Genomic DNA, 25298 nt, shown 5'->3' on the forward strand with positions numbered 1-25298 from the left:
TGGTACCAAGTGCCCCGATGACAATGGGTATCACTGTTACATGTTTCATCGATAGCCGTGTAGTTTCGATGGCCAGATTGCAATATTTCATGATTTATTCCAGTTATTTTTCTTCAACTCTGCCGTCTCCTGGTACAGTGATATCAATAAACTGTACGCTTCGGCCCTTGACAACTCTGATATCTGCCATGTTATGTTCCAAATGATGATCTGTCTGTATTTGAAAGTCCCACAAGACCTTCACTGTCTCATTTTTGATAACTTTTTCCATTTTGTGCTCCCATGACTTTTCGGATACAGGTACGTCATATATTTTACATAATGACCAGTGGACTAATTTAGCAATTCAATCATGTCTAGCATTGTAATCGGTTTGCGCTATTTTGCTGCATTCACATATTAAGTGTGAAACAGTTTCAACTTTGTTGTTGCATTATTATTATTATTATTATTATTATTATTATTATTATTATTATTATTATTATTATTATTATTACTACTACTACTACTACTACTACTACTATTATTTTGGAGACAGGCATTTGAACCAAAAGGATTTCCAGATTAACTATACTAGTGGCATAAACACTTTGGTGTTTGATATAAGATTCAAAGGTTCTGAAACATTCAAAGATTATTTTACAGAGAGTTAGAAATAAGAGCACTTTTGAAAGATTCCAGTAGACTTGTGTTTTGTGAGTCGAGAGAGAATAAAGCCTATAACACTTTGTAATCCTTTGTAATGGAAAGGATTTCATTCTTCTCTAGTCAGGTAGAATTTTTCTCCCCTTCTATTAACTGTTTAGTCTTAGTGGTCATCATAAGCTGTTCCACTCCTCCCTATTTTTCCAGAGAGGAAATTCTGGCAATATATAGAAAGCAAAACATATTTCTATTCCAGACAGTTTTTAAAAAAATACTTATTTTTTGCTCCTCTATTTCTTCCCTATATTATTTTATGCAGTGTGTTTTGACAAAACAAATTTATTTGTAAGATCCTGTCTTCATTTTTAAAAATCTGATCCTGCTGTCATTCAGTCTTTCTAATGCAGTGAAACAAGATATCATGCTATTAATTTCAAAAGCAAGAGAAAAGCTGTTTCAATGAGGTGTGTGACAGCGATTGGCTTTAGTTTTTGTGGTTTACTTTATTTTTTTAAAACGTTAGATCTGGATTGCTAAAACTGAGAGTACTTCAGCGGCTGCGCTGGCTTCCATGATGCCAAAATGTCAATGTACCACAATAGCATAGATAAGCCTATGAATAAAAAGAATGTCAGAAACAACAACAAACAAAAAGCAGCATCTTAGCTTAAGCAGCGGGCATGCAGTTTGAAATTCTACTGTGAATTCAGCCTGATTGTGGCGAACCTGCTTCCCCCCCCCCACTTTTCTGTTATAGGGATCATGTATTAGTATATATCACTTAAGTCATCTTAGTATTTTATAGGTCACTGTTATTTTTTCTCCAGGAGTAACATTTATGGTCATTCTTCATGGCATAGAACAATGCAGAAGACTGTGTTTCTTCATTTTCTAGCAGGCGCTGATTTTAGGGATGGAAAGGCGTTTTGAAGCATAAGCTGTATTGCAAAATAGCTTCCTTTTATGCTTTGCAGATATATTTAGCTGTAACCTTGCTTGTGGTTAAGCAGGGTGCAACACAGAAGTAAACAGCTGATTCTGCAGCCGGACCTGATGTGCCTGTGATTTTGTCAATAAGCTCAGCATTTCAGTAATCCACTGCAGAATTAGTGCTTTAGCAATGGTGGTCTTGCCTTTTACATGCCTAATAACAACAGCCACCATAGAGTAAATTATTTGTCATCAAGAAAATATCAAAACAGAACAATAGTACTACAGAGCTAGGACCTAATACGTACTATGTGAAATCTTCATTCATCAAGAACGATATTGTGGCGGATTTTCTTTCCGATCCTCTTTTTTTTTCTTAAAAAAAAAAAAAGAATCTTCTGTTTTTCTCAGTAGGAGATGGCTGTGGTCAGTAGAAAGGGATCTGCAGACAGGTTTTTCCCAGAAAATCTGCCATACTTCAAGGCTGCATTGATGAAGAAACTGGAGCTTTGCTGAACACAGCATAGTAACAATTTACCTTGCATCATCAGTTGATGGCAGGGTGTTTTTTTCTCCCCCCCCCTCTTCTCCTTTGTTCCCTCCCACACGGTTGCTCTAAGACAGAGCATATTTGCAATGTCACTTAACAACATTAATCAGATACTGCGTTTAAGGTGAGCTGTCCCTTGCCTTTTCTCGTAGTGGATCTGTGCTGCTGTGGCTGTCTCTGTCTCATTCTGTTGCAAGCCTAAAATGGCAGGCAGGATTAATGCAGCTTGCGCTGCCTGCATGATCTCGAGACTGAATTCATTACACCATGCCTAGTATTTCTAAAGGGAGCATGTAAATGCTCTGCGTGCCATATCATGCCATAGCAAGGGCTTGTTCTTCCTAATGGAGATTGCTGTATAAGCAGGCATTTTCAGAATTCAGTGTCATTTTCTGTACGGTTAGTTAATAGCTCAGTTCAAAACCAGCATTGGTTCTATTGTTATTACGATTATTTAAAAAAAGAATTAAGCGGATGCTGCTTCCAGTTGGTGTCACCCTTTGCCTTGGCTGCTCTTTAAATAATGTATGTTGTATTGCTAATTAATGGCAATATCAAATTAAACCCTTCGAAACCGACGTGTTTCTTATAAAGCCCATGCAATCTATTTTTAACTCTTACTGCGTAAGAGGTGTGCATAGGGCTTTGGGTTGCTGAGTTTTTCTTTTCAGCAAGGGCAATCATCCTGGGCTGATGTTCAAGCAGATGTGACAAGGGGCCTTTGCAGTCAGTGGTCATCTTCAAGCCTTGAACCTTGAGAAAAGGAGAGGAAAGTCCTGTGCTGCAGCTTTAAAAACAAAACCAGCACCTTTCATCACCACCTTGGATGAGAAGATCTCTCCGCATTCCACATCTCTCCTTCCCATTGATAAATTCAGCTATCTTGGTCACAGTCGGTTCAAGCAAGGTGTTTTTGAAAATAGCTTCTTTTTTCCTTTAGGGTCGTTGCTTTTTTTTTTTTAAATAGTCAAGCTTTCACGGTCTCTCCATTGCTTTAAACAAGAATGGCTGAATGCACTGCCATGCTAAGACTTAATTAAACCACATAAACAGGTAGGTGAAGATTTGCATGTTTTTTTTACCAATTGTTATTCCACAAAGGAAGAATATGAAAATATAGACACTGAGCTGATAAGCTATTAAATAAGTATATTCGGTAATGAGGTACTTCTATTTTCTTTGCATTTATTCAAGAGACAATTTTGTCAGTTTAACAACATACCTCTTCCAAAATTGAAAATAGCATTTCTGCTAGGTAATCGGGGCGTGGCACCGCTTATGCAATAAAAGACTTTTTAAAAAGCTCGACAATTTTAAAAGATTTGAAAATCAACAATATAAATGAATAGGCTTTTTGCTAAGATACAAACGTCTAAGTTGTGAATATAGCTGTGATAAAAATTAAAAATATTCAAATTTTGTGCTAAAAAGCGGTCTTTTGGCATTTATCATAAAAACTAACTTAATATTCATTGTTCTTTTATAAGATTGCTGATATAAAGTAAGGATAATTTAAATACAATATTTTTTTTCTTTTTGAGATGTCAGCTATCTTTTTAAAAGATTAGCACCTATATGAATTCCTTTTTCTTTGAAATGAATGCGAATTAGAATTGTACTTACTTAGCAAATTAAAACAAAATGTGCAGATATCCTAATCTGTAAGTTAATTTTTTAAGTCATTTTATAGACATATAACGTACACTAACATAGCTGCTTTATAATATAGTTGCTTCACATCAATATTGGGCCAACCTGTTACCTTGGTAACCAAATTCTGTTAAAGGATGCAGTAACAGAGCTGCAAAGGCATTTATTATTGTTTATTATTCCTCGGTGCAAATGATTATTTCATAACATTTTTACATGGCTATGATTTTTAACTGATTGGAGATTTTAGCCTGTAACTGTAATATTTTCTGTCATCTTAACTTGATTATTTAAGGAATGCAACAATGCTTGTTATGTTCTCACTAAAACAAACACCATAATATGAAGGAATTCACTGTGACACAAATGTAGAATATCTATGTATACTTAAAATAGGTTCAGTACTAGATTTAAAAACAGCTGAAAACTATACATTGGTTTAAAGCTTTCTTCTCTCATTATTTCTTTTAGCAACAATTTTACAGATTTTTATTTCCTACCCGTAACTTAATCTGACATTTTAACCAAATTGAACATCTTGTACAATAAATAGTTGAAAGCTGTGATGATGCAGTTTGTAATTTATTATAACACTAATGCAAGATGAAGTTGACAACAATATAAAATGTAATGAAGAGTAGCTTATCTGATATTTTTAATAGTATCTGTAAAATTAAACCTAAGGGTGAAAGGTATTACTGATATAGATACTTTAGAACATGCAGTCTAAATGAAGCGCAGTTCTTTGTAAAAATATTTTCAGCATAGAAGCCATCTTTTCAAATTCTTAACTTCAAAATAATCGAAGATTATCACATTCAGCACTCAATATAGATGCTTAGTGGCAGTATTAAGAAATACAATTCCATCAGGCACAGGTATTTACAGCAAATATAAACAGCAAATGACAATATTAATTTGATAAGCTAGCAATATTTTTGTTTCAGAAAAATACTAATAAAACTTGTTTTAAATTGAAGCTGTAGAATATGCTTTTTACAGTACTCAAAATGATGTAAATGGATGAATGCACTAAAAGCAGGCATTTTTATTTACTTTTTAATAATTCTTTCAAATGCTAACTTTCAGTACAAAGATTGTGATAGGACTGATTACATTTTTAAGGATGAATTATTTAGATCATTTACTTTAGAAAATACAATGCAATTATCAGATCCCTGATAGAGTTAGGAACATTTTTATTCATTTTATTTGTAGATTTTTGTTTCCCTTTTAATAAATCTTAGACATCATTCTGTGCCATTGTATTAAGCATTTCTACAGGAGGGCTGGAAAATAAAGATTTATGAACCACTTCTTGGTTTTCATTTCATTTCATCTTTGAAGAACAAATGATGGTGTCAGAAAAAAATGCAGTTCTCTTTAGCTATGAAGTTTTCATAGGGCTACTAGCTCTAAACTACAGAAATCCAGATAACTGTTAGACGGCAGCAAGAGTTTTCTGTACCTTTATGCTGCCTTATCTAATGTTTATCCTGATTTTTGCAGTCCAGATAGGTTTGTTGACATACATTGCTGATTCTCATTTTTTAAATATTATCAACCAGTTACTATCCATTTTCCCATCCGTCCTTTTTTTTCCCTCAGCCATTTTAGCCTATAGTAGTAATAGTACCAATGACATTGTTAAATCATGTAGTAATGTGATTTGCTTATTTATGTCTTTGGATGCTATTTGTGTGAACTCAGTTACTGAAGTTTATAAACCACAGCTTATGACTTAGTATGAGGTGTGGATTATATAGCTTATATAACAGACCAGGATAAACAAAATTGTGGCAAAGTGCCGGTATGATAAGTGAACCAAAATATTGGCATGAATTATGTTCCTCCAAAAGGCTATAAATATCTATTCACAATTGAGCTCAAAATTTCTGTTGCTAAGTGAGACATTTGTTAAGTGAGTTTTGCCCCATTTTGCAGCCTTTCTTGCCACATTTGTTAAGTGAATCACTGCAGTTGATAAGTTAGTTACCCAGTTGTTAAATAAATCTGGCTTCCCCATTGGCTTTGCTTGTCAGAAGATCACAAAAGGTGATCACATAACCTTGAGACACAGCAACGGTCATAAATATGAACCAGTTGCCAAGCATCTGAATTTTGATCCCATGATCATGGAGATACTGCAAAGGTCGTAACTGTGAAAAACTGTCATAAGTCATATTTTTCAGTGGCATTGTAACTGAATGGTCTCTAAATTAACTAAGATGATGACTACCTGGAACCTTCCTGATAATTCAATCAAGGAACTGTTATTAAGATAATTACCACAAAACTGTACATATATGGTACAGTTAATGAAGCCTGATGATGAAATTCCCTTGAGAATATAATTGCCAAACTGGAAATATGCAAGTATGTGCAACTGAAGGGAATTCTCTAAAAATATCAATATATTCCATCATTACTATAATGAAAGATGATGTATTTAAAAATAAAACATATTGAAAGAGAAAGCAGACTTTAGAGAAATAAGTATCCATACAACAGAAATGAGATGGAATGTCCTAAAAGAAAAGTCAAGCCTTCAGAAGGATTACAAAAAAATGATGTATGGAAAGAAAAACAATATTTATATTATCAAATATAAATTGCTTATTTGAAATTAGACAAGATTTTGAAAGGACTTTTTTTATATATATAGTGGTGCATCAAGTCAATAAATCTGACTGATAAATCTTACTGCTGAAAAGGCAGTATTAAGCTTAAATTATCAGTAAATCATAATAAAATGAGGAATATATTTCAGGAAGCCTGTTATACAACTGAGTTGGATGCAAATTGCATTAAGTCTATGTTATCTTATGCAGTATGGCTGTAAAATTCTACTTAAAAATAGACTTTGCAGTGTTACAATAAACTACCAAGTAATGTTAGTAGAAAGTACAGTAAAGCTAATTTGCTAGATCTTATGCCAGGGAGAGAGAAGCAATTTGGTCTAGTGATTAAGGCATCATGTTAGAAACCAGGAGATGAGCCATTAAGCCAGCCAAGTGACTTTGGACCAGTCACTTTCTCTCAGCCCAAGGACAGCAAACCATTTCTGAAAAAAAACCTTGTCAGAAAATCTGTAGGAACTTGTCCAGGCAATATCTGAGAATTAGTCATAATTGAATGGAAGAAAAAAATGCTGGGGTAAAGCAAAGCTACTTATTTACCAGTGAAAGATCTAGCTAAAACCTCATAAGCAGAACCTTATTTTGTTTTTTATTTGTTTTAACCTAGCTTTTGATTTTTTTTAAAAAAAATTTATATTTTATAATATTGGGGTTTTTTTTTATCGTGATTATGTATGAGCCCAGAATGACTGTGTGAGGTGTGTGGCTATATAAATGTGATTAAATAAATAAATATAAATAAATAAATAAGAGTTATAGAATGAGAGCAAATGTCATACCTAAAGCTATTTGGATGCAAAGCTTGCCATATACATTAAAATAAAATAAATTTAATTTCAGAACCAACTTTAAAAAAATGCTGGTTTATCAAATAAGAACAAAGGGCTTCAGGGTTTTGGACTTAAAAACTGAAAAAGTAAACATCCACAATGTTGCTCCTTTCAATAAAGGATAAATGACTTCCAGTAGTTAAATACAAACTAACCTAGATTTATAGGTTACTACTAGGCCTATAGGTTTATAGACCTAGTAGCATCTCTGTTTAGACAATTCCCAAAGGGAAGCAGCAAATAAAATCCAGAATTAGAGGTAAGAAGATGTGAAATATCTAATAAAGGAATCAAGATAAGCTGCTGCACTAGCGATGGGCCCAATCCATGGGAAAAAGTATAGTGTTAGCCAGCAGCACAGGAGGCAAAGAAATGGAGGGAAGCTGCATGAGAAGCAAATAAATCCTTGCACAAAAATGAAACATGGATTTTAACAGAGCTACTATTTATTTATTTATTTATTTATTGTTTGAATTTATATACCGCCCTATCTCCCAAAGGACTCAGGGCGGTTCACAGGCATATAAAAACATCAATATACAAATTAAAACAATCATTAAAAAACTTATTCTACTGCCCAATTAATTAAAAGTAAAAAATATAGATATTAAAATCAATTTAAAAACCCCTCTAAATTTAAAATCTAAAAAACTAAGCCAGTCCTGCACAGATGAATAAATGAGTCTTGAGCTCGCGACGGAAGGTTCGAAGGTCCGGAAGTTGACGGAGTCCTGGGGGGAGTTCGTTCCAGAGGGCGGGAGCCCCCACAGAGAAGGCCCTTCCCCTGGGCGTCGCCAGACGACACTGCCTAGCTGACGGCACCCTGAGGAGTCCCTCTCTGTGAGGCGCACGGGTCGGTGAGAGGTATCTGGTCGCAGTAGGCGGTCCCGTAAATAACCCGCCCTATGCCATGGGCGCTTTAAAGGTGGTCACCAAAACCTTGAAGCGCACCGGAGCCACAGGTAACCAGTGCAGACCGCGCAGGATAGGTGTTATCACGGGAGCCACGAGGGGCTCCATCTATCACCAGCGCAGCCGCATTCTGGACTAACTGTAGCCTCCGGATGCCCTTCAAGGGAGCCCCATGTAGAGGCGTTACAGTAATCCAGGCGAGGCGTCACGAGGCGTGAGTGACCGTGCATAGGGCCTCCCGGTCCAGAAAGGCGCAACTGGCGCACCAGGCGAACCTGGTAGAACGCTCTCCTGGAGCGGCTGTCAAATGATCTTCTAGAGACAGCCGTTCATCCAGGAGGCGCCTAAGTTCGCACCCTCTCCATCGGGGCCAATGACTCGCCACCGATGGTCAGCTGCGGTTAGCTGACTGTACCGGGACGCCGCATCCACAACCACTCTGTCTTGGAGGATTGAGCTTGAGCCTGTTTCTCCCCATCCAGACCCGTCGGCCTCCAGACACGGGACAGCACTTGATGGCCGTTGGGGTGGTCGGTGTGGAAAAATACAGCTGGGTGTCATCCGCGTACAGCTGGTACCTCACACGAACCCACTGATGATCTCACCCAGCGGCTTCATATAGATGTTGAACAGAAGGGGCGAGAGGATCGATCCCTGCGGCACCCCACAAGTGAGGCGCCTCGGGGCCGACCTCTGCCCCCCTGTCAACACCGACTGCGACCGGTCAGAGAGATAGGAGGAGAACCACCGATAAACGGTGCCTCCCACTCCCAATCCCTCTAACCGGCGCAGCAGGATACCATGGTCGATGGTATCGAAAGCCGCTGAGAGGTCTAATAGGACCAGGGCAGAGGAACAACCCCTATCCCTGGCCCTCCAGAGATCATCCACCAACGCGACCAAAGCCGTCTCCGTGCTGTACCCGGGTCGGAAACCGGACTGGAACGGGTCTAGATAGACAGTTTCATCCAGGTGCAAGGGAAACTGATATGCCACCATACTCTCTACAACCTTCGCCGTGAAGCGAAGGTTGGAGACCGGACGATAATTACCTAAAACAGCCGGGTCCAGGGAAGGCTTCTTGAGGAGGGGCCTCACCACCGCCTCTTTCAAGGCGGCCGGAAAGACACCCTCCATCAAAGAAGCGCTCGTAATCGCCTGGAGCCAGCCTCGTGTCACCTCCTGCGTGGCCAGCACCAACCAGGAGGGGCACGGGTCCAGTAAACACGTGGTGGCATTCAGCCTCCCCAACAACCTGTCCATGTCCTCGGGAGCGAGAAAGCCATAGACTGTAAGCATTCTTTCAGAACAAAGTACGATGCTCATGAAATATGCAATACCATAAAACTAGATTTAATAGTTAAGGAATACAGATAAGAACAGGGCAAAGTTTATTATGTTTTTGCATTAGTAGTTAAGCATGCAAATATTAGAATTCTAAGCTTAGAAGTATTTCAAATATTGCACAGGAAAAACTTAAGACAACCTTTGTGCATGGTGATCTGAAAAAGAAAATAGACCAATCACCAAAACCTAGTCAAATGTTGAAAATATGAACTTTGATTAAGGAAATCTGGTCCATATTTACATATGAGCCAGGGGTGAAATCGGGGTGAAATGCTCCCGGTTCGGACCGGATCATGCGATCTGGTAGCGAGGTTGGTGGGTGGTTTGGAGAACCGGTAGCAAAAATCCTTCCCCCACCCCCGCCCATGCCCAGCTGAGCTGCGCAATCATCAGAGGTTTTTTTTAACTTTTAAAGGTATTTTTTTTTTGGCTGAAAAAATGCTTTTAAAAGTTAAAAAAAGCCTCTGATGATTGCGCGGCTCAGCTGGCATTGTCAGAACCCTTTAAAAGCATTTTTTCTACAACCTCTTTGGCCAAAGATGTTGTAAACAAAATGCTTTTAAAAGGTTCTGACGATCAGGCAACTCAGCTGGAATCATCAGAACCTTTTATTTATTTTACTTATTTATTATTTCAATTTTTATACCGCCCTTCTCCCAAAGGACTCAGGGCGGTTTACAGCCGGAATAAAACAATTGATACAAACATTAAAACCAATTTAAAAGACAAAAATTTAAATTTGGCTGGAGACTATAAAAATCCAATAAAAAACCCATTTAAAAACCAATTAGGCCAGTCCTGCGCGATGGAACAGAAATGTTTTCAGCTCGCGACGAAAGGTCCGGAGATCAGGGAGTTGGCGGATACCTGATGGTAGCTCGGTCCAGAGGGTTGGAGCCCCCACAGAGAAGGCCCTCCCCCTGGGGGTCGTCAGCCGACATTGTCTGGCCGACAGCACCCTGAGGAGACCTTCCCTATGAGAGTGCACTGGTCGATAGGAGGCCACCGGTAGCAGCAGGCGGTCCTGTAAATAACCCTGTCCTATGCCATGGAGCGCTTTAAAGGTGGTAACCAACACCTTGAATTGCACTCGGAAGACCACTGGAAGCCAGTGTAGCCTGCGCAGGAGAGGTGTTATATGGGAGCCACAAGTCACTCCCTCTATCACCCGTGTGGCCACATTCTGCACCAGTTGGAGCCTCCGGGTGCTCTTCAAGGGGAGCCCCATATAGATAGCATTGCAGTAGTCCAGGCGGGAAGTGATGAGGGCATGAGTGACCATGCATAGGGAATCCCGGTCTAAGAAGGGACGCAACTGGCATATCAGGTGGACCTGATAAAAAGCGACGGCCATCATATGCTCTTCCAACGACAGCCGTGCATCCAGAAGGATGCCCAGATTGCGGACCCTCTCTGTAGCAGCCGATGACTCGCCCCCCCCCCCAATCAGTGATGGTATCAGCTGATTATACCGGGATGCCGGCATCCACAACCACTCGGTCTTGGCCGGGTTGAGTCGGAGCCTGTTTTTCCCCATCCAGACCCACACGGCCTCCAGACACCGGGACATCACTTCAACGGCTTCGTTGGGGTGGTTAGGGGTGGAAATGTACAGCTGCGTGTCATCAGCGTACAGGTGACATTGCACCCCAAAACCATGGATGATCTCTTTTAAAAGCATTTTTTTACCTCGGCCGAAGAGGTTGTAGAAAAAATGCTTTTAAAAATTAAAAAAAAGTTGGCCACGCCCACCCAGTCACATTACCCCCCAAGCCACGCCCACAGTAGTAACAAATTTTACATTTCACCACTGGGTGAAATGCTCCCGGATCGGACTGGATTGTGCGATCCAGTAGTGATCGTGGCCGGTAGTTCAGCGATCTGGTAGCGATGGCAGAGCAAAGCTCTGCCTACCCACCCAGGTTTTAACCAGGAAGTAATGTGTATTTTACCTTCTGTGCATGCTCTGAAGGTTTTGCACCTGCGCAGAAGGTCATGCGCAAGCGAAGCGACCACTTCTGAATCGGTAAGGAAGGTAGATTTCACCCCTGATATGAGCCATGGAAACACACATGCTCGGCATCTCAAGACAAGATAGAAAGACTTGCACATGGATTAACGAAAGTATATGATATCATTAAGAGAGTAAAAGAATTGAAATGGAAATAGGTTGGCCACATAGCAAGAAAAACTGATAGCAGGTAGACAAATAGAATGGATCCCACTTGATAAAAAGCATCCATGAAAAAGATAAAAAGCATCCATAAAACAAGATGGATTCAACAACATCAGCAAGTATTACAGATCCAACTGGCAAAAGAAAGCTAAGAACTGTATTGGTTGGAAACATGCAGAAGAGGCCTTCATGGATAGACAATGGCTAAAACGATGATGATGATTTGCATACAGCAATTAAATGTGGACTACACATGTATATTTTTTGTTATATTGATTTAATTATAAGCGCAATAGACATTTTAGAGAATAAAGAAGTGGAAATAAAATATTGTGGGCATATTAGCCATTATTTTCAACTAAAATAAGAAAGGACAAAAGTACAGAAAGCTTGCTGAGTCAAAAACAAAGATAATGTTGCTAATTAGGTTTCTAAGTCTCAGTGAAACTAAGAAGTATCCCCATGAAAGTTGGAAGCCTAAACAAAGATAGAAAACAAAACAAGTTGTCATGTACAGGGCAGCCAAAGGAAACCTATTATGCATTGTAACTTTGAGTAAACCTGATGCAGCCAGTGCAGTTGGACTGCTACATAGAAAGGTCAGTGAGCCAACACAAGAGGACTGGACAGTAGTAAAATAGGCAGATACTTAAAAGGAATGTTTCATCTTTATTTAAAACTGCCTATAACTAATTAAAATTATTAGATATATAAATTTAGATTGGTTGGGAGATAAATCTGGCAGGAACTCAGCTACAGAACACTTATTTTTTTATAGGAGCATGCTCACCACAAAGTATTGTAGCCCAGTAATCTATAGATGATTAATACTGTGCTTTGGAACAAGCACGTAGGAAATTTATGTGACTATACAAAGTATTGCTAAACTTCAAAATAAAAGTACAAATTCCAACCTTGTTATCTGAGGACAACATCGGATGTATCAAAACTGCAAACACAGAGACCCCATATCATGTACCCAGACATTAAATTTATTACATGAAGGACATGCAAGAAAAGGGGCAAATGAAATTGATGTACAAGTAGTCCTCAACACAACTACAATGGAGCCCAAAATTTCCATTGCTAAGCAAGACAATTGTTAAGTGAGTTTGCCTCTGTTATGATCTTTCTTGCCATAGTTGTTAAGTAAATCGCTGTTGTTAAGTTAGTAACATGGTTGTTAAATGAATCTGGCTTCCCCATTGACTTTGCTTGCCAAAAGGTCGTAAAAGGTGAACACATGACCCTAGGTGCTGCAACTGTTATAAATACATGCCAGTTGTTAAGTTGTTAAGCAGAAGCACTCCAAATGTTTTGGGTTACAGCTTCATTGTTTACATTGTAAACAATGGTAAGAATTGAGGAATATATGAGATAGATTGATAGATAACGTGGATAGCTTAGTTTCTGGCTAGTCATTTGTATTATATTTTGTAAGCAATGGGTACAGTTTACTTTGATTTGCCAATCAGAATTCTATAATTTGCTCAACAAATCAGGGGCCGTGATAGCTCAGGCTGTAAGAAGCCTGTTATTAGAACACAGCAGCCTGCAATTACTGCAGGTTCAAGCCCAGCCCGAGGTTGACTTAGCCTTCCATCCTTTATAAGGTAGGTAAAATGAGGACCCAGATTGTTGGGGGGGCAATAAGTTGACTTTGTAAATATACAAATAGAATGAGACTATTGCCTTATACACTGTAAGCCGCCCTGAGTCTTCGGAGAAGGGCGGGATATAAATGTAAATTTAAAAAAAACAAAGCTATGGTTAGGACAAATCATTATTTTCTGCTATGTGTGAACCCACACATTCCTTATTACCTGGTATAAGGGCAATGGCTTTGGTAGTCTTCTGAGTATTATGGTATGTACTGTCTATATATTTGTGAATAAAAAAAATATTATAAAATGCTAATCATTTTCTATTGGCCTCCTTCCAAAAGAAGTTATATCCAGTTTGGAGCCAAACTCCTGAAAATGTACAGTGCAGTAGCAATAATAATAATACAGATAATTTCTCCCAATATATCTCAGTAGATGGAAGAGCCCTCATTGATCCATACAATCTCTGAATGAGCCGCCATCATTTATGCCATCACTCCAACATATTCTTTATTGCAAGAAACCAATTTAAAGCATCCCAAAAAGGTGCCTGCTACTTGAATACATACAAAGAGGAAGACATTTTCTCTGGAAAATAATGATTTGTCCTAACTATAGCTTTGTTGAGCAAATTATAGAATTCTGATTGGCAAATCAAAGTAAACTGTACCCATTGCTTACAAAATATAATACAAATGACTAGCCAGAAACTTACTTCCTCTGGAGGTAATTGGTTCCATTCTCAAACTGGTCTTCCTATTTGGAAGTTTGTCCTGACCATCAAGAAAATCTGCCTTCCTGCAACAATATGTAAAGAACTGGTGGCAGCAGCTCAGAATACAAGATAATAACCAGGGATGAAATCTACTTGCCTTCCTTACCAGCTCGAAAGTGCACGCGCCGCACACTTGCGTGTCACCTGCATGCACAGAAGATAAAAAACTCATTACTTCCTGGTTAAAACACCGGGCGGGTGGGCGGAGCTTTGCTCCACCATCGCTACCAGATTGCCAAACTACCAGCCGCGATCACTACCAGATCACATGATCTGGTCCGATCCGGTAGCATTTTACCCCTGATAATAACCTATCCCTATATAGCTATATGACATTTAGAATTCTGAGGAAATACCATAAAACTCCTGTAGGTTCTCTTCCTTGAAAAAGATGGCTAAGCAACATAGTTTCAGGGAAGGAATCAGCACAGATAGGAGACATCTTCCATTCTCAGAGCCTGGTGGTTCTGGGTGCCACTTCACTGTTCTCTCTTTAGTGGGAGTTCTAAGTAAAAATATAGAGAAGATGGCTGCCTCATTTCCGGGCTGGAAGAAATTTGGTATGTCTACTCTGTTTCTGCTGTTCTCAGAGGTGCAGCAGAACAATGTAGTAACGGCTATACTTAATTGCACAAACAAGTCTCAACTTGCTAAATATTTATTCATTCATATATTTTCCACCTTTATTTGTTTTTTTACAAATAACTCAAGGCAGCAAACATATGCAGCATATCTGCCTTCTATTTTCCGCATAACAACCACCTTGTTTGATGTGTTAGGCTGAGAGAAAGTAACAGGCTTTCTTGGCTAAAATGGGATGTGAATTCATGGTTTCCCACTTTATCACTGGAAGGAGACCAGCACATACTGAAAGAATGGAAAAGCTGTGGCCCTGAACTACATTTTCCATTATTCTGTGGCCCTGAACTACATTTTCCATTATTCCTCACTAATGGCCTGCTGATTGGATCTGCTTGGAAATGTAATCTCTTACTCACAATAGCGGCATATACAGAATGCTTTATATATGCTTCATCTCGCAGACTTTCCAGACAGCAAAAGGCTGGTAATTTAGGCAGATGAATTCCACAGATCTGGAAGGCCTCCAGTTTGGGAAGGCTGATGTGAGGATGCTCTGATGGGTTGAGGAAGCTCGTATTTAAAAACCTACTCAGAAAATAAATTCACAGCATAACCATTATTTAAGCATGACTCAGTTCACCAGTTTGATATGCTTTAGAAAATATTATTTTATTAATTTCTGGAATGAATCAATATTTAAGCATAATAGTGATTATTCATATCCTATTTTATTTTGTAGCTGAAATAATCTCTTCTGAGGGGCTAGATTCCTATATTATGCTTAACCATATTTTTAAACCACTGGAAAGACATAGTAGCCTAACTCATACATTTTATACAATGTTGATGGGTTCACACATTACTGTAACTAAAATTACAAGAACTAGGCTGCAGTTCATTGGTGGCACTAAGGAGTTATTTTTCTGTGCCCCATTGTTGCCATCTAGTTTTTCTGTCCAGCTCTCATAGCCTCTGGTGGCTCAGACTGCTAAGACAGTCTATTATTAACACCGCTGCTTGCAATTACTGCAGGTTCAAGTCCCACCATGCCCAAGGTTGACTCAGCCTTCCATCCTTTTTAAGGTAGGTAAAATGAGGACCCAGATTGTTGGGGACAATAAGTTGACTTTGTATATAATATACAAATGGATGAAGACTATTGCTTAACATAGTGTAAGCCGCCCTGAGTCTTCGGAGAAGGGCGGGATATAAATGCAAATTTTTTAAAAAAAGTAGTTTAGAGTGTTTTCTGGCCATACTGCAGTGTTTCTCAGCCTTGGCAGTGTGAAGATAATCTTTGAATATGCATTATTGAGATTTGTCATAATGTGGGTTAAGATGTAACTTGATTACCTGGATCTTACCTCCATTTTGTGTGGCTTCTTAACCGTAATTTGCAGTTCCTCCCTGCATTAACAAGACACAACTATTAGTTGCAGTTTAAAACTATGATTGGTTTCAATTTCTAGTTATTATCAACTTGAAAGTGATATCTGTTTTACATGTCACTTTAAATCAGCATGTAGAACTAGTACTCTCAAAGACATTGAAAATTAGCTGAAGGCCAAATATACTTCCGTTTTCTTGATTTTTAAAGTGGAATTACTGGACTTGCTATCTGCTAAGTACACTGTGCTCCTTATCTCCAATTACACTCTACTAATGTACGTGTAAATTCATGCTATGTCAAATTTGCCTTGCAATTTCTCCTGGGTTTATTTCCCAGTAAAACAGATTTCTACTTAATTTTGTTACTGTTGTTTGGTCATGTTCTCAGAATGCTCGAAAATGTTTTGAATTTCTTTCATAATGCTTTAGCATGAGTTTTATTGTTAAGATGGTCAATAGCAGGGGTCTCCAACCTTGGCAACTTTACGACTTGTGGACCTCATGTGCTGGCTGAAGAAATCTGGGAGTCCACAAGTCGTAAAGTTGCCAAGGTTGGAGACCCCTGGTCAACAGGGCCTCTGCAAGTGTCTTGATTTCTTTTACATCTCTTTCCAATTACTCTGAAGCCTCTGACAGCCCACATGTTCTACTATGAAAGGTCCCAGCAGGAACAGCTTCCTTGTAATGTCTTCCCATGGATTTTGTTGAAGTAGCATCAGAAGGAGGCTAAGACACTCACCTAGACACCTTGTCCACTTCCTAATTAAGTACAAAAATACCAAACTCAGCCTTTGAGAATTCTTTTTTAAAAAAAATATTCAAAAATAATCTCTCTTATCAAATCAACAGAGAACTGGTAGAAAGAATGCAGGATTTTTTTAAAAACACAGCATTAAAGCTCTAACAACCTCTCTTCAATACAGTATGTTCTGATAACGCAGACCTTGAAACTTTTTAGCCATTGGAGGAAGTGGAAAATATGTAAAACTATGCTGCAGTTTGCTCACCAAAAATAACTCTAAACATACTTAAAATCTGGACAGTGTTTGACTATGAAGGAAATTATTGTTGCCAGAGTTTTGGAAATACCCTGTTTCCCTCAAAATAAAACATCCCCTGATAATAAACCCAATCGGGCTTTTGAACGCATGGGAATAAGGCTAAGCACTTGCTCAGGGTTCAAAAAAATATAGGACCGGGTCTTATTTTCGGGGAAACACGGTAGTTTTTCCTATATATTTAATGGGAGAATTATTTAAAGTATTGAAAAGGAGTTTCAAATATGAAGAGGAAGGTTTTTAAAATTACATATATGTAAAAGTAGACTCAATATAACACAGAATGCGTATGATTTATAAAAGTAAAATGCAAAAATACATCTTTGCAACTTTTTTTTTTTTTTGATAGGCAGTGATTGAGACCTGAAGAATAGGGCAAGATGTTGCCAACCACTGAGGTACCCATGTACCCCCCTATACTTTTGCACTGAGGATTTTAATCCTAAGCAATTTGGGGAGTTAATTTGGGCTAAAAATCAAAATATAATATATAACCATGCATGTAAGTAACATGATTTTAGTCTTTTAAGGAACCCTGGGCAGAGTTAATACTTGGGATATTCTTGTGCCCAGATATAATACAGATTTGTTGATTTACAGCTGACTTTAGGCAGGTCCCCATTGCAACCCTACGGCAGAAGCAGTCGTAGATCAAGTGGGAATGCTCCTGGCTATGCCATTTTAAACCCCTTCCTTATGTGGACCAACTGACCACGAAAACCTATAAAAGCAGATGAGAACTGAAACAAGACACTTCAACCAAAATTCCGCTGCTGATGTTACCAAGCCTGGTGACAAAACATTCGGAAACTAAACAAGCTCGGAGAACAAACCACCAACAACATCTACCACCCGAGCTACAAATATTTCCCACCATTTCTAAACCTCCTACTTTAAGTGACATGACCTAGAAAAAAGCATGTGCAACTGCCTGTACTTCTCAATGCACACATATCTAGAAAAGCATAGATACCACATGAGGTGAGAAGAGAAACACACACACAGACACTGATAGAGCAATACTGATCAGGTTTCATGCACATCCTGATCAGTATGAAGAAACAAAGTGTGTGTGTGTGTGCGCGCACACACACACTACTTTGTTTCACCCAGCAGCATGAGATGTAATGTGATGTAGGGAACAACAACAACAAAAATAGCCAGCATTTGTTCATGCTATGGTTAGGTGCAAGGGTGGACACAGTTTTTGTCAGCAATGACTGATTATGTGAAAATGTTTTGTTAAAAAATAGAGTGACTATCATGCATAAATTCAACTTTATAACTGTCAGTGGTGTTAGCTGAAACACAACATTGCAAAGATGAAAACCATAATGAAACTTCTACTGTGGAAATAGCAAGATATATTCTTGGTACTGAAGTTACAAGACACGTGGAATAATCTTTTCATATCATTTGTTAGTATATTTGCCTAAATTGCATTCTCAAGTGTAGCATTGTGGGGGTGGGGAGAGAAAAAATGGAAGCTGAGGGTAGTTATAGTTTTCTAAGATCAGTTGCCTATGCTTTCTGACTCATTTCAGATAATCTTAATAAATAATAGAATCTTAAAAACCTTAGAAAAGTTTTCTTTTGAGTCATTTCTAAAAATTATGTATTTGGTAATTATTAGCGCATAGAGAAGAAAATATGCTCATAAGAACATTAACATTGCTATGATTGAATAGCCCACCAACCACTTATTCCAATGTTTTTTTAATGACACAAATACAGCTCATCTGTCTGGAACCCGCACTGCATATCGGACATTAACACAACTGAGAGAGTTCAGAGATATTTCACGAGAAGAGTCCTCCATTCCTCTACCCACAATAAAATACTTATGCCACCAGACTTGAAATTAGACAACTTAGAAGTACACCGCCTTCGGTCTGACCTAAGCGTAGTACATAAAATTATCTGCTACAATGTCCGTAAACTAACATCCTATGGCATCTCAGGACCCCTCCACAAATGGATATCTGCTTTTCTGTCTAACAGACAACAAGTGGTCAAAATTGGCAATGCTTTATCAAATCCTGTTCCTGTCAAGAGTGGCGTTCCTCAAGGCAGCGTCCTTGGACCAACACTCTTTATTCTATACATTAATGATCTTTGTGACCATATCTCAAGTAATTGTGTTCTCTTTGCTGATGATGTCAAACTATTTAACACCACAGACAACACTTCTATCATTCAAAACGACCTTGACCATCTAACCGCTTGGTCTAAAAATTGGCAGCTCCAAATTTCAACCAGCAAATGCTCAGTCTTACATATAGGAAAAAGGAACTCTAAAACTAAGTACATACTAGATGGACATTACCTTACAGATGACCCCCATCCCGTTAAAGACCTTGGAGTTTTCATGTCAAATGATCTAAGTGCCAAAGCCCACTGCAACTACATAGCAAAAAAAGCTCTAAGAGTTGTAAACCTAATTTTGCGTAGCTTCTTTTCCAAAAACACCACACTACTAACCAGAGCATATAAAACATTTGCTAGACCAATTCTAGAATACAGCTCACCTGTTTGGAACCCTCACCACATCTCTGACATCAATACAATTGAACGTGTCCAGAAATATTTTACAAGAAGAGTTCTCCATTCCTCTGAAAACAACAAAATACCTTATCCCACCAGACTTGAAATCCTAGGCTTAGAAAACTTGGAACTCCGTCGCCTTCGACAAGACCTAAGTTTAACTCACAGAATCATCTATTGTAATGTCCTTCCTGTCAAAGACTACTTCAGCTTTAATTGCAATAATACAAGGGCAACCAATAGATTTAAACTTAATGTAAACCGCTTTAATCTAGATTGCAGAAAATATGACTTCTGCAACAGAATCATCAGTGCTTGGAATACTTTACCTGACTCTGTGGTCTCTTCCCATAATCCTAATAGCTTTAACCAAAAACTTTCTACTATTGACCTCACCCCATTCCTAAGAGGACCATAAGGGGCGTGCATAAGCGCACAAACGTGCCTACCGTTCCTGTCCTATTGTTTTTCTTTTCTTCTTCCTATATATGTTTATATGTGTATATACTATATAATCTTTTTGTATGATGTTGTGACAAAAAAATAAATAAAATGTCAATGACTACTTCAGCTTCAATACATGAGCACACAATAGATACAAACTTAAGGTAAACCACTCCAAACTCGATTGCAGAAAATATGACTTTAGCAGCAGAGTGGTCAGTGCCTGGAATGCACTACCTGATTCTGTGGTTTCTTCCCCAAACCCCCAAAACTTTAACCTTAAACTGTCTACTGTTGACCTCATTCCTAAGAGGTCTGTAAGGGGTACGCATAAGCACACCAAAGTGCCTACCATCTCTGTCCTAATGTCCTTTTTTATTCGTACCCATTTCATGTATTCTTAATCATACTTATACTTTTATCTGTTATCTTATATATGCTTGACAAAATAAATAAATAAAAATATTATATTCAGGAAGCTGATAAGAGAGATTGTGCTATTTCTAACATGCATCATTGTCCTCAGCAATCAGAACTACACTGACTTGGCAAGGTGATTTGATTTTTTATCTTCCTTGAATGTACACAATCTTCTCTTTAATAATAATAATAACAATAATAACAATAATAATAATAATAATAATAATAATTATTATTATTATTATTATTATTATTATTATTATTATTATTATTATTATTATTATTATTATTATTATTATTATTATTATTACCGCCCTTCTCCCGAAGGACTCAGGGTGGTTAACAGCCAGATAAAATACAGTACAATACAATACAATAAAATCACTATTAAAAAACTTATTCGATATGGCCAATAAAATTAAATTATAAAATACATATTATAAAATAAGACCCCATTTAAAATCCAGTTTAAAAAAACCCTTTGTTTATCATTTTAATGTTGCAATGATTTCCAGATTCAGTGTGTGAAAAACGATGTCCCCAAATCAAGATCATAAGGTGATTCCAAATTCTAGTATTGCTGAACATGGGAAAATTTCCTTTTGACATCTTCCACATCATTCATAGGCCATATTGGGCAGAGCAGTAGTACCTTTGTCATCATGGACTTTGCTCTGCCTATGTTCCAGCCTTCGTCATCTTTAAGCCAGCCACCATTTGATCATCATTAGTCAATGGGTGTCCATTTGATTTTGGCATGACATTTGACCACTCCGGACAGCATCGCCTCTCGTCGGCCTCTATCCTCTATTTATGCACTTTATTTATGCGATATTCAGCACTTGAACTCTTGCGCCTGCGAGGTGCCCCCGCCTCGCAGGAATGGCCCGCCGCACTATCAAGGGCCGGCCTCAATGATGGGTCTTGGGACCCACAGAGGTGGCATGCGAAAAAAAAGAGCCTTTGGGGGTTTTTAGATAGGGTTTTAAGGGGAGGGAGGGTTAGGGCGGGCGTCGGGGGTAGCCCGTCGGGTGGGGAGCCAGTCCCTGCGCGTGCTCGTGACGGTTTTTTAACGGGTTCGGAGGTTAGGGGGGGAGATTACGTTCCTGTTGGTGAGGGTGGTTCGATTTGCAGTAAGTGGGAGGGGCAGATATGGCGGAAGGGGATCATATCGTCCTAGGGGGCGCTCGATGTTAGCAGGCGATCGCGCGCCCCGACCCCTCGTCCTTTTCCCGTTCCCCGGATGGTCAAGACCCTCAGAGCCTGGGCCTTCGGCTGATGTTATGCAACGCACGGTCCGTAGTCAATAAGGCCCCCCTAATCTACGATCTTATTCAGGGGGGCGCTGCGGACCTTATAGGCGTTACGGAAACCTGGCTGGGCACGGAAGGGGGAGTGCCCCTTGTCGAGATGTGCCCGCCGGGCTTCCGTGCATTCCATCAGCCGAGGGCTCAGGGTAGGGGTGGGGGGGTGGCGGTTGTGATTAGAGAGTCTAGAGCCGAGGAGACCACTGTACCTCAGATTGCCGGGTGTGAATCCCTCCTTGTGAGATGGGGCCATAGGTGTCAGATGGGTTTGCTGATCACGTACCTGGCTCCTTGCTGCGTGTCAGCTGCCCTGCCCGAGCTCTTGGAGGTGCTGGCTGGAGTGGCAGTTGAGACCCCCAGACTTTTAGTCATGGGGGATTTTAACTTGCCATCTTCCGGCTCGTCATCAACGGCAGCTCGGGAGTTCATGGCCTCCATGACGGCCTTGGACCTGACCCAAGTAGTGGATGGCCCTACTCACATCGGGGGTGGCACTCTGGACTTGGTTTTTGTCTCTGGTCAGTGGTTGAGAGATCTGGACTTAAAGGAAATAGTCATTGAACCTTTGTCATGGTCAGATCACTCTCTTCTTCGCCTGGACTTTCTGACCGCCATTCACCACCGCAGGGAGACGGAGCCGATCGTTGGTTCCGTCCCAGGCGCCTGATGGACCGGAGGTTCGGACGGAGCTTGGGCCATTTCCTGACGGTCTGGCTCACGGCTCGGCTGAGGAACTTGTTGCGGCCTGGGAGCGGGCGCGGCGGGGGCCTTAGACCGTGTCGTGCCTTTGCGGCCTCTGACCCGGCGCAGGTCCCAACCGGCTCCTTGGTTCTCCGAGGAGTTGAGGGGGATGAAGCGCCGGAGAAGACGCCTAGAGAGTTCCTGGAGGTCTAGCCGTTCGGAGGCTGATCGGACACTAGTGAAGTCCTATACTAGGGCTTACCTAGTGGCAATGAGGAAGCGAGGCGTAGCTACGCCTCCTCCCTCATTGCATCGGCAGATAACCGCCCAGCCGCCCTGTTTCGGGTGACTCGCTCCCTTTTACATCAGGGGGAGCGGGATGACCCGTTGCAGGGGCGTGCTGAGGAGTTTAACGGTTGTCTATACGATAAAATCGTTCAGCGGCGGGAGGGTCTAGAACAAGAGTGCAGTGACGCGGGTGAGACGGCGGAGGGTGGTCTTGGGGATATTTTATGGGATGAGTTTGACCCTGTCGCTCCCGAGGACATGGACAGGCTGCTGGGGAGGTTGAATGCCACCACATGTTTACTGGACCCGTGCCCCTCCTGGCTGGTACTGGCCACTCAGGAGGTGACACGAGGCTGGCTCAGGCTATTATGAGCTTCCTTGGTGGAGGGAGTCTTTCCGACCGCCTTGAAAAGGCGGTGGTGAGACCCTCCTCAAGAAGCCTTCCTGACCCGGCTGTTTTAGGTAATTATCGTCCGGTCTCCAACCTTCCCTTCGTGGCGAAGGTGGTAGAGAGTATGGTGGCATATCAGTTTCCCTTGCACCTGGATGAATCTGTCTATCTAGACCCGTTCCAGTCCGGCTTCCGGCCCGGTTACAGCACTGAGACGGCTTTGGTCGCGTTGGTGGATGATCTCTGGAGGGCCAGGGATGAGGATGCTCCTCTGCCCTGGTCCTATTAGACCTCTCAGCGGCTTTTGATACCATCGACCATGGTATCCTGCTGCGCGGTTGGAGGGATTGGGAGTGGGAGGCACCGTTTATCGGTGGTTCTCCTCCTATCTCTCCGATCGGTCGCAGACGGTGTTGACAGGGGGCAGAGGTCGGCTCGAGACACCTCACTTGTGGGGTGCCGCAGGGTCGATCCTCGCCCTTTCCCGTTCCCGGATGGTCAAGACCCTCAGAGCCTGGGCCTTCGGCTGATGTTATGCAACGCACGGTCCGTAGTCAATAAGGCCCCTAATCTATGATCTTATTCAGGGGCGCTGCGGACCTTATAGGCGCACGGAAACCTGGCTGGGCACGGAAGGGGAGTGCCCTTGTCGAGATGTGCCCGCCGGGCTTCCGTGCATTCCATCAGCCGAGGGCTCAGGGTAGGGGTGGGGGTGGCGGTTGTGATTAGAGAGAGTCTAGAGCCGAGGAGACCACTGTACCTCAGATTGCCGGGTGTGAATCCTCCTTGTGAGATGGGGCCATAGGTGTCAGATGGGTTTGCTGATCACGTACCTGGCTCCTTGCTGCGTGTCAGCTGCCCTGCCCGAGCTCCTGGAGGTGCTGGCTGGAGTGGCAGTTGAGACCCCAGACTTTTAGTCATGGGGATTTTAACTTGCCATCTTCCGGCTCGTCATCAACGGCAGCTCGGGAGTTCATGGCTCCATGACGGCCTTGGACCTGACCCAAGTAGTGGATGGCCCTACTCACATCGGGGGTGGCACTCTGGACTTGGTTTTTGTCTCTGGTCAGTGGTTGAGAGATCTGGACTTAAAGGAAATAGTCATTGAACCTTTGTCATGGTCAGATCACTCTCTTCTTCGCCTGGACTTTCTGACCGCCATTCACCACCGCAGGGAGACGGAGCCGATACGTTGGTTCCGTCCCAGGCGCCTGATGGACCCGGAGGGGTTCCGGACGGAGCTTGGGCCATTTCCTGACGGTCTGGCTCACGGCTCGGCTGAGGAACTTGTTGCGGCCTGGGAACGGGCCGCGGCGGGGGCCTTAGACCGTGTCGTGCCTTTGCGGCCTCTGACCCGGCGCAGGTCCCAACCGGCTCCTTGGTTCTCCGAGGAGTTGAGGGGGATGAAGCGCCGGAGAAGACGCCTAGAGAGTTCCTGGAGGTCTAGCCGTTCGGAGGCTGATCGGACACTAGTGAAGTCCTATACTAGGGCTTACCTAGTGGCAATGAGGGAAGCGAGGCGTAGCTACGCCTCCTCCCTCATTGCATCGGCAGATAACCGCCCAGCCGCCCTGTTTCGGGTGACTCGCTCCCTTTTACATCAGGGGGAGCGGGATGACCCGTTGCAGGGACGTGCTGAGGAGTTTAACGGTTATCTATACGATAAAATCGTTCAGCTTCGGGAGGGTCTAGATCAAGATTGCAGTGACGCGGGTGAGACGGCTGAGGGTGGTCTTGGGGATATTTTATGGGATGAGTTTGACCCTGTCGCTCCCGAGGACATGGACAGGCTGCTGGGGAGGTTGAATGCCACCACATGTTTACTGGACCCGTGCCCCTCCTGGCTGGTACTGGCCACTCAGGAGGTGACACGAGGCTGGCTCCAGGCTATTATGAGCGCTTCCTTGGTGGAGGGAGTCTTTCCGACCGCCTTGAAAAGGCGGTGGTGAGACCCCTCCTCAAGAAGCCTTCCCTGGACCCGGCTGTTTTAGGTAATTATCGTCCGGTCTCCAACCTTCCCTTCGTGGCGAAGGTTGTAGAGAGTATGGTGGCATATCAGTTTCCCTTGCACCTGGATGAAACTGTCTATCTAGACCCGTTCCAGTCCGGCTTCCGGCCCGGTTACAGCACTGAGAC

General features: G+C 41.4%; 1 protein-coding gene across 1 annotated transcript in view; it reads left to right on the forward strand.

Annotated features, from left to right (window-relative positions):
* The first annotated feature begins 3106 nt into the window (after positions 1-3106).
* The window catches only part of ZBTB38 (zinc finger and BTB domain containing 38), a 38190-nt gene continuing 15998 nt past the window's right edge, over positions 3107-25298 (forward strand). Inside the window, exon 1 of the mRNA XM_058187673.1 lies at positions 3107-3178. The gene's annotated coding sequence lies outside the window, so the exon portion shown is untranslated. The remainder of the gene's footprint in view (positions 3179-25298) is intronic.

The sequence above is a fragment of the Ahaetulla prasina genome, chromosome 6 (assembly GCF_028640845.1).
Source record: "Ahaetulla prasina isolate Xishuangbanna chromosome 6, ASM2864084v1, whole genome shotgun sequence".
Classification (NCBI taxonomy): Eukaryota; Metazoa; Chordata; class Lepidosauria; order Squamata; family Colubridae; genus Ahaetulla; species Ahaetulla prasina.